At 48.2% G+C, this 14,297-nt stretch overlaps 1 pseudogene; it reads left to right on the forward strand.

Moving 5' to 3' along the window:
- Positions 1-254: 254 nt before the first annotated feature.
- On the forward strand, positions 255-13,822 carry LOC120990991 (annotated as a pseudogene).
- The last annotated feature ends 475 nt before the right edge of the window (positions 13,823-14,297 follow it).

Below are 14,297 nucleotides of genomic sequence, written 5' to 3' on the forward strand. Positions count from 1 at the left end.
AGCTCCCTCTATGGACTAGAAGTAGGAATGACACCCCTAGCAGGCCTGTAAGTGCAAGTTTCAGTGACAGGAAAATACACACATTACATTACATTTTATAAAACTGACATACAACAATTTCCCCATAATTAGGAGGGACGACAGCACACCAAGTGACACATTGGTAGTGACGGGTATTACAGTTCCCGTACACTACACAGGGTCCAATCAATATTAAAGACAGCCCTGCGGATAAGCAGTCTCCACAGTTTTCTATGGTTAGTGAGCTCGGGTGCAGGGTTGATGAAGATGAATTACAAGCCACAGAGGATGCCAAGTTGCGCTTAGAAGTTAATATCCGAGCTCTGAGGGCACAATTTGAGAGAGATCTGCAAGGACATGATGAGCAGAGTGAGGACAAGAAGAAACAACTTGTCAGACAAGTAAAAGAAATGGAAGCAGAGCTTGAAGATGAAAGGAAGCAACATTATTTGGCTGTAGCAGCCAGAAAGAAGCTCAAGATGGATCTAAAAGACAAATTGACTCTGCAAACAAAAATTGAGAAGAAGCCATCAAACAACTGCGTAAATTGCAGGCGCAAAGGAAGGATTCCCAGAAAGAGTTGGAAGACACTAGAGCAGGCATGGCCAACCTGAGGCTCTCCAGCTGTTGTAAAACTACAATTCCCACCATGCCCTGCTGTAGGCTGATAGCTGTTGGCAGTCCGGGCATGCTGGGAGTTGTAGTTTTGCAACATCTGGAGAGCCTCAGGTTGGCCATCCCTGCACTAGAGCATCCAGGGATGATATTTTAAGTCAGTCTAAAGAAAATGAAAAGAAACTTAAAAGTCTGGAGGCGGAAAGGATCCATATGCAGGAGGAGAGCAGGGCCGTCTTTAATATTGATTGGACCCTGGGCAAGAATTGACTTGGGCCCTCTGGATCCTGCCTTCCTACACCCTAGCATGCAATCAGGCCCTCCACAACACATAAAAAAAAAAAAAAACACACACACACCTCATAGAGTAGTAAACTTTAATAATGATGAGTGTTCCTTTTTTCTCTGAAAAGGCAGTGTTTACATTAAAAAGCTTGCCGAGACATGCTATAGACACCAGAACTGCTACGTTTAGCTGTTGTAGTTCTGGTGACTATAGCGTCCCTTAACCCCTTCAGGACACAGCATTATTTTTGCAAATCTGACCAGTGTCACTTTATGTGGTGATAACTTTAAAACGCTTTTACTTAGCCAGGCCATTCTAAGATAGTTTTTTCGTCACATATTGTACTTCATGACACTGGTAAAATTGAGTCAAAAAAATTAATTTTTATTTATAAAAAAATACCAAATTTACCAATATTTTTGAAAAATTTGCAAATTTCTAACTTTCAATTTCTCTACTTCTACAATACATAGTAATAACTCCAAAAATAGTTATTAATTTACATACCCCATATGTCTACTTTATGTTTGGATCATTTGGGGAATGCTATTTTATTTTTCTGGGGACGTTACAAGGCCTAGAAGCAAATCTTGGAAATTTTCAGAAATTTTCAAAAACCCATTTTTTTAGGGACAAGTTCAGGTTTGAAGTCACTTTGTGAGGCTTACATAATAGAAACCACCCAAAAATGACCCATTTTAAAAACTACACCTCTCAAGGTATTAAAAACAGATTTTACAAACATTGTTAACACTTTAGGTGCTCCACAAGAGTTATTGGCAAATGGAGATGAAATTTCAGAATTAAATTTTTTTGTCAATTTTTCCATTTTAACCCATTTTTTCCACTAACAAAGCAAGGGTTAACAGCCAAACAAGACTGTATCTTTATTGCCCTGACTCTGCCGTTTACAGAAACACCCCATATGTGGTCGTACACTACTCTACGGCCACACGGCAGGGTGTAGAAGGAAAGGAGCGCCGTGTGGGTTTTGGAAGGCTGATTTTTATGGACCGGTTTATTTACACCGTGTCCTATTTTAAGACCCCCTGATGCACCCCTACAGTAGAAACTCCCTAAAAGTGACCCCATCTAAGAAACTACACCCCTCAAGGTATTCAAAACTAATCTCACAAACTATGTTAACCCTTTAGTTGCTCCACAAGAGTTATTGGCAAATGGGGATGAAATTTCATAATTTCATTTTTTTGCCAATTTTTCAATTTTAACACATTTTTTCCACTAACAAAGCAAGGGTTAACAGTCAAAACTCCATAAAAGTGACCTCATTATGGAAACTACGGGATAAGGTGGCGGTTTTTTGGGGACTATTTTTAGGGTACATATGTTTTTTGGTTGCTCTATATTACATTTTTGTGAGGTAAGGTTACCAAAAATTGAAATTCAGAAATTTATTCTCCATTTGCCATAAACTGTTGAGGAACACCTAAAGGGTTAATAAAGTTTGTAAAATCAGTTTTGAATACCTTAAGGGGTGTAGTTTCTTAGATGGGGTCACTTTTAGGGAGTTTCTACTCTAGGGGGGCATCAGGGGGCTTCTAAAGGGACATGGTGTCAATAAAAAAGGCAATCAAAATCTGCCTTCCAGAAATCATGTCAGTCCTTTCCTTTTGCGCCTCCCTTTTACTGATACAGCAGTTTACGACCACAAATGTGGCGTTTCTGTAAACTGCAGTATCAGGGTAATAAATATTAAGTTTTGTTTGGCTGTTAACCCTTGGTTTTTTCCAGAAACGACGGATTGAAATGGAAAAGTGTCAAAAATAGCTGTTTTGGCACCATTTTTAAAAATAATTTGGGACGTGTTAATCTGGGGGGTTGGGTCAGGGGGTATTTTTACAGAGGAGATTATTACGGACGCGGCGATACCTAATAAGTCAAATTTTTTACAATTATTTAGGTTTTAGACTATATTATCTTTTTGGATACAAAAAAAGATTTTTTTTGTATCTCTATAGTCTAAGAGTCTTTTTTTTTTTTTGCCGACTGTATTAGGTAGGGGCTCATTTTTTGCCGGATGAGGGGATGGCTTTATTGGCACTATTTTGGGGGCTATATGATTTTTTGATCGCTTGCTATTACACTTTTTGTTATGTAAGGTGACAAAAAAAAATCTTTTTTTGCACAGTTTTATTTTTATTTTTGACCGAGTTAATCTGGGGGGTTGGATCATCGGGTATTTTTACAGAGGAGATTATTACGGATGCGGCGATACCTAAAAAGTCTAATTTGGGGGGTTAGGGGTATATCAGAGAGATCAACTTCTCCCATATACCAATTGTAGTCGACGATACAATCGGGCTTGAGGACCGTTGCCGCGGTTCCTCGCACAGGGACAGGGGTGATGCCGTTACCATGAATTGTGGACAGTACAAGGACATCCATCTTGTCCTTATATCTGACCAGCAGCAGGTTTCCACTGGTAAGGGCACGGGTCTCACCCCTGGGGATAGGTACCATGAGGGGGTAGGTAGGGAGGCCGCGTGATTTTTCCACACGGTCCCACAAGCGATCGTGGATCTGGCGGCGAGGGACTGGAACAAGGGGATATTAGTATAAAAGTTATCCACGTATAGGTGGTAACCCTTATCTAGCAGTGGGTGCATAAGGTCCCACACAAGTTTCCCGCTAACACCCAGAGTGGGGGAACATTCTGGGGGTTGAATACGGGAATCTCGCCCCTCGTACACACGAAACTTGTAAGTGTACCCTGAGGTACTCTCACAAAGTTTGTACAGCTTCACGCCATACCTCGCTCGCTTAGAGGGAACATACTGCCGGAAAATGAGTCTCCTCTTGAAAGCAATGAGAGACTCATCAACCACGACCTCCCTTCCAGGTACGTAGGCCTCCATGAATTTGGCCCCGAACTGATTGATGACCGGCCTGATTTTGTACAGGCGGTCATAGGCAGGATCATCTTGGGGGGGACATGCTTCATTATCTGCATAATGCAGGCATTTCCGGATGGCCTCAAATCGGAAACGTGTCATGGCCATACTGTAGAGTGGGGTCTGGTAGAGGACGTCCCCACTCCAGTACAGCCTGACACTGGGCTTTTTGACTAGGCCCATATGCAGCACGAGGCCCCAAAATGTCCTCATCTCGGCTGCACTAACCGGGGTCCAGCCACCGGCCCTAGCCAAAAACGAGCCCGGGTGTTGAGCGACGAACTGTTGGGCGTACAGGTTCGTCTGTTCCACCATCAGATTTACCAGTTCCTCACTGAAAACGTCGTATTCAGTGAAGCCCACTGTGTAAATCTGGATTCCTGATTCACCAACAAAAATCAGGAATCGCGGGCTCAAACTTCTCTGGGGTACACCAGACAAGTCCACCTGCAGGGGGCTCAGGTGGACTGACCCGGTGGGCCGGAAAACTAGTACTAGCCGCAGAGCTGCTCGTACTAGGCTGGGCCACAGGGTCCCTAGCATGGGGGTCCCCTCGATCCGCCTGGCGGCATCTCCGCCGCCTTGGGGGCTCATCATTGCTTGATGATGAGGAGGATGCGGATGACAACAGGAACATGGGGTTATCCTCATCCTCACTGGGGCTCTCGGACTCGGAGGCAAGGAGGGCGTATGCCTCCTCAGCCGAGAACGTCCAGCGGGCCAGCGGGGAGTGTGTGTCTGCTTGTGTGTGTGCGTGCGTGGAAAACTTTATTAGGTGTGTGTGTGTGTGGGGCACGGGTGTTCACGCACTTACCCTATAGCTATAAAAAAAAAAGATCCCTAACTAAAAAAAGTTAAAAAAAGAAAAAAAAGAAAAAAAATATACAAATGCGCTGTGGGGCGGGGTGGGCGATGCGCTAACAGCGGCCAGACGCAAAGAGTTCCGGCCACAGTTAGCGCATGCAAAAAAAAATAAAAAATTGCACCCCCAAAAAGTGTGTGGGTAGGGCAAGCTGCAGCTAAGTCAGTTTCGTTCATTTCCACCTGCATCTCCAGGGTTAATTTTTCTGCCTGATTCGCTCGGGTATTCTTGTCGGGCAGTGTCCACCTGAATCATTCAGGTCCACGCACTGGCTGTCTCTTTCCTAAAACTATCCGGTGCCTTTCCTGAATCACTCAGGACATTTAATAGCCCGGCACCTGCCTGAATCGCTCAGGCCCATGTTACAGCGTCCTGAATCGCTCAGGGTTAGGTACTTCGTCCTGAATAACCCAGGACGTCACTCGATTCACTCAGGTCCATTCGGCATTGTCACCGGAATCATTTTAGTTCCTCTAGTCACCAAATCACCCGTCCCCGTCCTCGGCACATTCCAGCCCCCTATTTCCCGGCACTCCACATCTTTCGGGTTGGGTCCTCCCTCTTGTGCATTTTTCCGCCACTCTCATCCTTCCTTGCTCCCCGTACACGGTCCTTCGTTCCCTCTTCTTCCTTCTTTTCTGTGGACTTTCACGAGGCATCTTCTCGTGATCTAGTCCCCTTTGCTTCCTAGCTCTCCTAAAGCGGTTTTATTCGTAGCTACCTATTGTTGTGTTCACAGGTGCTTTATTCATTGTCTGTACTGCCTCCAGTACCTCCTTGTAGCAAGTGCCAGTCCTGTTTTTGGAATCACCAGTTCTGCGTGATTCGGGTAGGATTACGTTTTTCCTTCACGTCTCTTTCCTCACATGCCGGTTCTATCACAAAAAAAAAAAGGAAATCCCTTTTACTTATTGGCTTTTCCTTTATAGGGTCATCACTTTCTGGGCACGCCGGTAGCCCGTTGCTAAGGAGTTGGACCATCCCCAAACTTATTGCAGAATTGAATAAGAGGGGTATTCCCCACACGGCTTCTGCTCGGAAGGCGGAACTCTACCGCCTTCTGAGGACGGAGTCAGGGAGCTGTTATTCGCAGTCCTCCCTCTCATCTATTCAGTTATCACTGAACCAGCTGCAAGCCACCATCAGCGGCTTGGTCGGTTCTTTGGCGGATGTCCAATCCAGGGTGACCGAACTAGATGTCATGGTCTTACCTGCTTGCTGCTCTCCTTCGTTTGACATGTGCTGGCGGCCATCTTGGTTTCTGGGTTTCTTGTAGCCTTCCACCCTGCGGCTCCTCCTTCCCCTGGGAGGAGCTGGATGCCTAGCTCATATATATAGGAGGTCTCCGATCACCAAGACAATTGGGTTGACCTCCTGCCTTGGGCTGAGTTTGCCAGGAACACGGCGGTGAACTCTTCCTCTGGGACGTCTCCCTTCATGGCCAATTATGGGTTCCAACCTGCCGTGTTACCGGAGGTATTCTCTCCCCAGGATATTCCGGCTGTGGAGGATCACCTTTCCGTCCTACGTGCTTCTTGGGTACAGATCCAGAAGTCCCTTGAGGTCTCTGCGCAGCGCCAGAGACTCCAGGCTGATCGCAGACGAGCGCCTGCTCCTTCCTACCAGGTCGGAGACCGTGTATGGTTGTCCACCCGCAACCTCAACCTTCGAGTGCCCACTCCCAAGCTGGCGCCTCGCTTTGTTGGTCCCTTCCGAGTGCTTCGCAGGGTAAACCCGGTAGCCTATGCCCTTGCGCTTCCTCCTGGCATGCGGATCTCCAACGTGTTTCATGTCTCCCTGTTGAAGCCACTGGTGTGTAATCGTTTCACTTCCTCGGTTCCTCGGCCTCGTCCGGTCCAAGTGGGCAATCGTGAGGAATATGAGGTGAGCAATATCCTGGACTCACGCCTGGTCCGCGGTCGGTTGCAGTTTTTGGTCCATTGGCGTGGTTATGGTCCAGAGGAGCGTTCCTGGGTTCCCTCCGCAGATGTCCATGCTCCTGCCTTGCTTCGAACCTTCCACGCACGCTTCCCTCAGAAACCGTTTTGTGCTCCGCGGAGGAGGGGCCCTTGAGGGGGAGGTACTGTCATGGTCTTACCTGCTTGCTGCTCTCCTTCGTTTGACATGTGCTGGCGGCCATCTTGGTTTCTGGGTTTCTTGTAGCCTTCCACCCTGCGGCTCCTCCTTCCCCTGGGAGGAGCTGGATGCCTAGCTCATATATATAGGAGGTCTGTGGCTTCAGTTCCTTGCTTGGTCCTCTTGTGTTCACATGCTTCTAAGACTGCTGCTGCTTCTGGTTCCTGATCCTGGCTTCGTCTGACTACCCTTCTGGTTCCTGATCCTGGCTTCGTCTGACTACCCTGCTGGTTCCTGATCCTGGCTTCGTCTGACTACCCTGCTGGTTCCTGATCCTGGCTTCGTCTGACTACCCTTCTGGTTCCTGACCTCTGGCTTCGCAAAGACTCTGCTCGGTTTCACCATCCGTTTGGACTTTTGCTTTACAGCTTTATTTTCAATAAAGCCTTCTTATTTTCACTTATCTCTTGTTGTACGTCTGGTTCATGGTTCCGTGACACTAGAGTCACGTGCCCCGGAGGATTCCCCGGCTGCAGTTACGACAGTCGTTCCCTCGACCTCTCAAGAACCAACGTTAGGTACGCCCAACGCTAGTCCAGTCGTGGCCCCAGCCCACTTTGTCCCTGAGACTATTAAGAAGGACATTCTAGCTGGAAAAGATGTGAACCTGGCATCCATCCTGATAGCTTCCCAAGATGTGGCCGAGAATAAAGTGATCAATTGCGGGGAGGTTGCAGTGCTGCTTAGGGCGAAGGATGCCCGCCTGAATAGAAAACTTTCTATTCCGGAATTCGTGTTGGCATTTAGCCTTTTTCGCGATGTAGTATGCTCAGCCCATCCGCTCAGGCGGGAGGAACTAGATACGTATCTTTACCGTCTGACGGATCTGGGATATAAGTATGGCGGCTCTAATTTCTACGACTACCATCGTTCTTTCTCCGCCAAAGCTGCGGCAGCCCTGGTCCAATTTCAGTTCGTTACGAACTGGGCGAATTTGGACATGGAGCTCTTTTTCCGGCACTTCGCCGGGCTAAGAGCTCCTACCTGCACGACATGCCAGTCCATCTCTCACACGGCGGACTGGTGCCCTATGTTGGCCACTCCGGGACTTGACCGGGCTCTCCCTTGTTCCTCTGGCCAAAGAAGCCAGCCGACCGTGGACAAGTTGGGCAGGCCTATCGTGTTCCTTGGGCAGAGCCAGGTTTGTAATAATTTTAATGCGGGAGGGTGTGGTTTTAGTAGCTGTAGAGCCTTGCACATCTGCTCCCTGTGCTTTAGGGCTCACCTCCGTTCTACCTGCCCTAAAAAATCTTCCAAATCCTGACTGGCCGACATTAACATTGAGTTATTGGCTGTCCTTTTACAGGAGCACCCGGATAAGCAGTTAGTCCAGTTCCTCCTTTCAGGGTTCGAGAGGGGTTTTCACACAGGGTTGATCCCCCTTCCTCTGGAGTCCTGGGAGGGGAAAAATCTGCAGTCGGCCATACAGGATCCGGGCGCAGTTGACAGTCTCTTGCTAGCAGAGGTCCATAAAGGGTTCCTCTTGGGCCCATTTGAAGTAATACCGTTTGATACCTGGAGGATTAGTCCGATTGGGTTAGTCTCAAAGCAGTCATCTAATAAAAAAAGGTTAATTTACGATCTGTCTGCGCCCCATATGTCCTCTACACCCAGCTTGAATTCCTTGATTCCGTCAGAGGAGTTCGCCATGTCTTACTCCACCATTGAGGAAGCAATTAAGTTCACTTGGCAGTCAGGGAGAGGGGCCCTACTTGCCAAAGCCGATATAGCGGACGCCTTTAAGCTACTTCCCATTGCACCTCAACTCTGGAGATTTTATGGCATCAAGTGGGATCATAGGTATTATTTCGCCAATAGACTCACCTTTGGCTCCAAGAGCAGCCCTTGGTTTTTCAACCAGTTCGCGGGCGCCCTGCACTGGATCTTGGGTCATCACGGGGGTTTGGATATGGTCATTCACTATCTTGACGACTACTTAATCATCCAAAACCCCCGGGGTGATTCCTCCGGGCTGGACATCCTGCTCCAGCTGTTTTCCTGTCTCCAGGTCCCAGTCGCTACCTCCAAGACTGAGGGCCCTAGCACAAGGGTCACCTTCCTAGGTATCGTGTTAGATACCGTCCGCATGGAAGCAAGCCTGCCGGAGGCAAAGTTATCCAGGATCAGGACTGCAGTTTCCGCCGCTGCTTCATCCAGGGTTCTTACCAAACTGGAGTTGCAGTCCCTCTTGGGTTCTTAAAATTTCACCTCCCGGATCATGCCCCAGGGTAGATCCTTCGTGTCTAGGCTCCTCAATCTTCTCCCCTCGGCTCAAGACCAAGATTCCTCCGTCCATCTTGACAACCAAGCTGTTGCGGATCTGCTCATGTGGCACTCATTCCTGACTTCCTGGAACGGCATATTCCTTTTTGTGCCCACCCCGGATGCCTCTTCGCCGAGGATTCATTCCGATGCTGCCGACTCCCGAGGGTTTGCGGCCATTTTTCATCCGCACTGGCTGGTTGGCGATTGGCCAGTGGAATTCTTCCTTGATATCGAGTCCCTCAAATCTTCCCCTCTCCTGGAACTGTATCCTCTGGTGGCAGCCACCCAGGTTTGGGGCCACCTCTGGGTCAATAAACCCATGGTGTTTGTTACGGATAGTTTAGTTTTGGTGGAAGTGCTCTCCAAGGGCAGGGCCAAATCACCAAGGATTATGTCCCTCCTTCGCAGGTTGGTTTGGCTTTCTCTACAGCACAACTTCCATATCTTCCCTTCCCACATTGCAGGGGCTGAGAATGTGGCGGCTGACGCCTTGTCCAGATTTAACTTCACCATCTTCTTCCAGGCAATGCCAGACGCAGACCCGGTGGGTACGCCCATTCCCCCTTTCAGCCTCCTGACCATGGACTAGGGCAGCTGGTGGCATCCGCAAAGAAATTGGTACAAGGATCTTTAGCTAAGAACACCGCCAGGAACTATCTTACGGGATACGAGGCGTTCCGGCGCTTTATCCTCAGCCACCTGCAGAACGGCCAAGACGATGTTACCTTTCTCATGGCGTTCATCGCCCACTGCCATTTCCACTTGCATCTGTCATATAACACTATTAATTGTGGCGCGCAGACAGCCAGTTTCTGGTGAATTATTTCGGGGTTTGTCCCTAGCTCTAGATGATTCCCCCTTTGGGCACCCAGCAAGCCTCATCATTAAGGCTGCAATATATGTTGGGTTTTATGGGTTCTTAAGGCCGGGGGAATTTACTTGTAGTGCTATAACACGCTCCACCCTCCTTAAACGCCATCTCGTTCGGCAGGGTGGCCAATTCTCTTTATTTCTCCCATCTTCCAAAACTAGTCAAGTAGGTCCTCCCATCGAGATCAAGTTCTTCCTCACGTCAAACAGTTGGTGTCCTGTCAAGGTGCTGGGAGACCTTGCCGAGTTTCTCCTTCCTCTTTCTCTGGAGGACCCGCTCCTACCCCTCCAGGGCAGGCCTCTCACCGCGGCTCAGTTCATTTCTCACGTTTGCACGTTAGCAGCAGGTTTAGGGTATAATCCAGATACAATTTCAGGGCACTCATTCCGCATAGGAGCCGCCTCCTCGGCCTCCAAGCACCAGGTGCCCGCGCATGTTATCCGCAAGATGGGGCACTGGAGGTCCTCGTGCTTTGCTAGGTATATTCCCAACCCGCAGGTCGAGATTTCCAGGGCCTTTTGTTCATTGGCATTGTGATTTGTCCTGTTCGGTTTCAAATAAATATTTCACACCTAGCAGTGTGGGTAGTCTTTTTGCCCACATATTCAGGCCTACCCCGCACTGGCTCCGGGCACAGTTCAGCCAGATAGATCATGGAGGGTTGGTAGGCATCCCTCCCAACTCCACGTTCATGTACACCTCAGCCCTTACCACAAATAGTAAGGCTGGTTACGGCCTGGATTTGTGGGTGGGGCTGCCCTCTACATAATCCCGAGCGCCCTCTCCCTATGGACGGTCGATTCGTGCCACACCCTCCCGACCCTTCTTTTTTTCTTTTCACTCTCCTGGGTGGCCCACATATTCAGGCCTACCCCGCACTGGCTCCGGGCACAGTTCAGCCAGATAGATCATGGAGGGCTGGTAGACATCCCTCCCAACTCCATGTTCATGTACACCTCAGCCCTTACCACAAATATATAGTATTTTTCATATATTATTTTTTTTTTTACAATGTGCAGAAAGTACTGTACTACTAACCCCTCCATCCACCCCCACATACAGGGTAATACAGTGCCACATACCTCTTACATCCAGTGACGTCTCTTTGATGTAGATGTTCTCTTTCCTCATCTTCTCCATTCTGACCTTTAGACCAGACCACCATTTTTCTGCCATTTCTCGTTTGCAGTTTGACAAACAAAATCTTAGTTTACTACTTTTCCATCATCCGCATCCCATCTATTGGACAAATCATCCTACCATCCCCAATACTGTGCCGCTGTGCTCCCCAATACTATACTGTAGAAACAGATAAACCCCCTGATAATACTAGTACCATGCAGATAGTGCCCTTCAATAATTATTGGCACACAGTGCCCTAAAATAACTGTGCCCGGGAAATAGTGCCCTGACACTAATAGTGCTTCCAAAAGTCCCACCAATAGGAATAATTATCTGCTAGAGCACACATGGTAGTAATAGTGCTTCTACAGTGCCCCCAATATGTCCCCACTGTGCCCCAGAAGTTATAATGCTCCCATAGTGCCCATACTAGTAATCATGTTCCCCATAGACCCCCAGTAGTAAAAAAGCCCATCATAATGCCCCCCAGTAGTAATAATTCTCCTTATATTGTGCCAGTACAAAAAATACCTCCCTTTTAATGCCCCCTATTCTGACTCCGATTGTTGTAATAGCGATTTATCCCTAGTGAGACCTCTATGCCTGGCCTGTGTAAGCAGATATAATCACTGCGGACAATCCTTATCAGATAACTTGAACTCACCAACACTGAGTTTATCCATGTAAGTTGCTTTTTTCTGTAAGCCAGATAACAGTACAGCAGAACAGATGGATTCCAGTATTGTGCTGTCAAAAGATGATGCTTTCATAAGCGTACATGAGAATACATGTGTACCTGTACATATGGCTGGAGCAGTATGAAGATACAGGAAGTGAAGTACACAGAAGAAGGGGTGGAGCAAGGAAAGGAAATGAATCACAGATATCAAGAACAAGAAAAACAAGTGCATTACCAAAAACGGCCACTGGATGGGAGCATATAAACAAATATAGAATATCATATGAATTAAACTATATAGATTTTAACTGCGTAGCAGCACACCCCCAGTTTAGCTAATGCCCACATAGGGCCCCCTTAATGTGCCAGTATAAAATACCCCTATATAGTGCCCCAGTAAATGCCCATAATGCTCCTCTCCCCCTTTCTTCCTAGTGCCCCCCACAAGGTACCAGTTTAAAATGCCCCATATATAGTGCCCCAGTAGATGCCCTCAGTGTCCCCCACAATTTGCAAGTATAAAATACCCCTCTTAGTGCCCCCATAGATGAGCCCATAGTACTCCTCTCTCCCCTTCCCCATAGTACCCACCATAATGTGCCCCAGTATAAAATGCCCCTATACAAAGCCCCCATATAAAATACCCCTACTTTGTGGCCTCACTCGATGCCCCCAATAATGTGCCAGTAAGTGCCCCCATAGATGCCACCATAGTGCCACCCAATAATGTGCCAGAAAAAAGTGCCACCAATAATGTGCCAGTAAGAAGTGCCCCCCATAGATACCCCCACAGTGCCCCCCAATAATGTGCCAGTAAGATGTGTCCCCATAGATGCACCCCAATAATGTGCCAGTAACAAGTGCCCCCATAGATGCCCCCCAATTATGTGCCAGTAACAAGTACCCCCATAGATGCCCCCAATCATGTTCCAGTAACAAGTGCCCCCATAGATGCCACCCAATCATGTTCCAGTAACAAATGCCCCCATAGATGCCCCCCAATTATGTGCCAGTAACAGGTGCCCCCATAGATGCCCCCAATCATGTGCCAGTGACAGGTGCCCCCATAGATGCCCCCCAATCATGTGCCAGTAACAGGTGCCCACATAGATTCCCCCCAATCATGTTCCCAGTAACAGGTGCCCCCATAGATGCCCCCCAATCATGTGCCAGTAGCTGTACGGCTCAGGCCGCGCGATGAAGTCATCGTGCCGCCTGCACCAGACTGTGAGCCTATTAGAGGAACAGAGAAGGGAGACGCCTCTCCCTCCCTTGCCTCGCCGAAGCACTTCCATCTGTATTGCTGTCCTGAGGACGGCGATACAGATAACTATGGAGATGAGTGCTTCCACAATGGAAGCGCTCATCTCCCTGTGCCCTGCCGCCGCCCCCCCACGTCACCAGTGGCCGCCGGGGCTCAAGAGGCAGCTGCCTTGGGCCCCCCAGGAGCAACTGGGCCCGGGGCAGCTGCCCCTTTTGCCCCACGTTAAAGACGGCCCTGGAGCTTGCTGTGGCAGAGCGTGCCAAAAGGCAAGACCAACTGGAAGATGAACTGGCAGATGAAATTGCAAATAGCAGTGGTAAAGGTGCTCTGGCTTTAGAAGAAAAGATATTTAGAATCTCGCATTGCACAACTGGAGGAAAAACTGGAGGAGGAACAGGGTAATACTGAACTGGCCAATGACAGACTGAGAAAGGCTACTGCAGAATGTAGTAATGCAAAGAATAACGAGAATGCCCGTAAGCAATTGGATCGACAAAACAAGGAGTTAAAAATAAAATTGCAAGAATTGGAAGACTCTATTAAATCCAAATTCAAGGCATCCATCACGGCCTTGGAAGCAAAGATCGCACAACTAGAGGAATAGCTTGATACTGAAACAAAAGACAGGCTGCAAATAAACAAGTTCGTCGCTCAGAGAAAAAGCTGAAGGATGTGCTAATGCAACTAGAAGATGAAAGGCGCAATGCTGAACAGTATAAAGACCAGGCAGAGAAAAATAATGTTCGTATGAAACAGTTAAAGCGCCAGGTAGAAGAGGCAGAAAAATAAGCACAGAATACTGCAGAAGACACAGACAAAGCACTTAAAGAGACACGGGATGAAACTTCCTCTGGGTTTCTCAAAGAGAACGGTGGTACTCCTACATCTGCTGCTGCAACAGAGAAGAGTTGGGACTACATTGTACAGGGAACCAACTGTGTATCAGACCTCTCTCATCAGGACTTGGGAACGTAAGCCTGCAGAGGTTCTGTGTGGTCTCAGCCAGGAGGGCTGAGGGGCCACGAGGCTGTGTGAAAGCATGAGTTTTGGGGGACCCAGTGACACCTGCGGAAAGAGGTTCGCATGGTCAGAGTCGGGAGGACTTCTGGACTATATCCCCCCAAGGTACTGGTGTGGTCACAGCCAGGAGGCTGCTGGACCTTAGGGCTGAGAAAAGCCGGATCTTATCCTGTGTGTGAACTACGCTTAGAGGGGAGTTAGGGAAAACACAAATGTATTAGTGCCTAGACGGGCAGGTGTTTAT

Source organism: Bufo bufo, chromosome 2, assembly GCF_905171765.1.
Source record: "Bufo bufo chromosome 2, aBufBuf1.1, whole genome shotgun sequence".
NCBI lineage: Eukaryota > Metazoa > Chordata > Amphibia > Anura > Bufonidae > Bufo > Bufo bufo.